The following is a 1683-nucleotide window of genomic DNA, read 5'->3' as shown; positions in this document are numbered from 1 at the left end:
AAAACTACAGTAATCTGCAGAATTAGAGCCAAAGTATGTGGGGCTTGATGCCACTGATTATTCATCCAACATCGAAACCATCAACAGGTAATGGTAAGAGGATTTCTGACTTGATTGTTGGGGCCTTCCATCAAATGGAAAGTCCCTCCAAAAATGGGCGTATGCTGCTTGAATGCAGCGAGCACACGGTATTCTTTAGTAAAAGGCGAAAGAATAGTTCGCTCTGTGCTCACTACGCAGCTGCGTGCTGATACATTCCACGCGAGTTGTAGTTTTGTATACCCCGATTTCGAGCCTTACCTCTCCTCTTTCGATGTGGGAATAATCGCACCATTCGACTTGTACGGTATTCTTTTCTTAACATCTATTATTAAATATAGGGGATGTGTATGTTATAATTTTATATGAAGAGCAGATCCTGACCGTAACTTTAATTGCCAAGGATGTAAACATAGAGGGAGATTTCTATTGTTAATTATCTTAGGTTTCACAATTTTAGGAGCAAGAGAGAGAGAATCTTATACAGATATTGTCTGAAGAAAGAAGAGGGATGTCTCTAGGGGTTTTGCGTTGGTTGAGATACCAACACGAACCTTGTAAAAATTAGTTGTTTTAGGGGACTTAAGCTTAATATATATTAGTAACAGGAGCACAGGTTGGATGTGTGCGTATAACTTAAATCTTAACTATATTTATTTAATTGAGTAGATGAGTTGGGCAATCATAGGCAAGCACTTCTCCCGAGTGCAATGAAAATGACCATCGTAAGCATGGAGTTGAGTACACTTGTCTTTATTCAAATCCAAGAGGATTACTCACAGTGGAGGAGGCATCAACTGGCACAAGACTTGAGTCTTGGTATGTATCTTTGTAGCGGAACTAACTACGCAACCCTAAGTTGGATATGCAATGTCTCTTTCTCTTCTCTCACTTATTTTTCTCTTCCTAGTTATTTTTTCCATTTTCAACTTATTTTTTCCTCTTAACTTAGTGTTCCTTCTCTTTCATTCTTCCTTTATTAATTTTGTTTTCGACTGCTCGTTTCGTCTCACTCACTAATGTTTGTTTTCAACTAAAACTCGTTTGATTCCGTAAGAGGAAAAGAAAGGTGAAACGGAGAAAACAACTGCAATTTATTTTATATGGGAGATATATAAGTTTCTTTGGTATGATTCAAAAAAAATAAATTTTAAAGATAGTAGGATGGTGAACAATATATATCAATTGGAGAAAAGGATTACTTTTTGTCAGTTTATCAATTCACCATTTTTCTCTTTATTTCTCGCTACTTTCTATTAAACAGTTTCAAATACTCCTAATGAATTACAAATTAAATTTGAAAACTCTTCAATAATAATAATATGCAAAAATAAAATACTCACACTATAAGAAAATGACTCAATAGCTATGAAAAAAATCATTATCGAGCTAAGAGCAAGTTAACATCTTATTTCTAATCTACGTCATTTAATACAAGAATTTACTTGCTAATGAATTTAGCAATAAAAAAATATTTACTAAAGAATTTAGCAACGAATTACTTAATATATATATTAAATAATATAGATTAATAATGAAAATTTTACTTGCTAATTAGCGAGGCGCTGCCGCCCCCTCCCTACCATCCCTCCCAATGGTGGGTGCAGCTTTCTCCTCCACTACGTGCGGCACCCCCCTCTTTTC

This window comes from Sesamum indicum, linkage group LG7, assembly GCF_000512975.1.
Source record: "Sesamum indicum cultivar Zhongzhi No. 13 linkage group LG7, S_indicum_v1.0, whole genome shotgun sequence".
NCBI lineage: Eukaryota > Viridiplantae > Streptophyta > Magnoliopsida > Lamiales > Pedaliaceae > Sesamum > Sesamum indicum.
The sequence above is the reverse complement of the archived record's forward strand: the minus strand, read 5'-3'. Positions refer to the sequence as shown.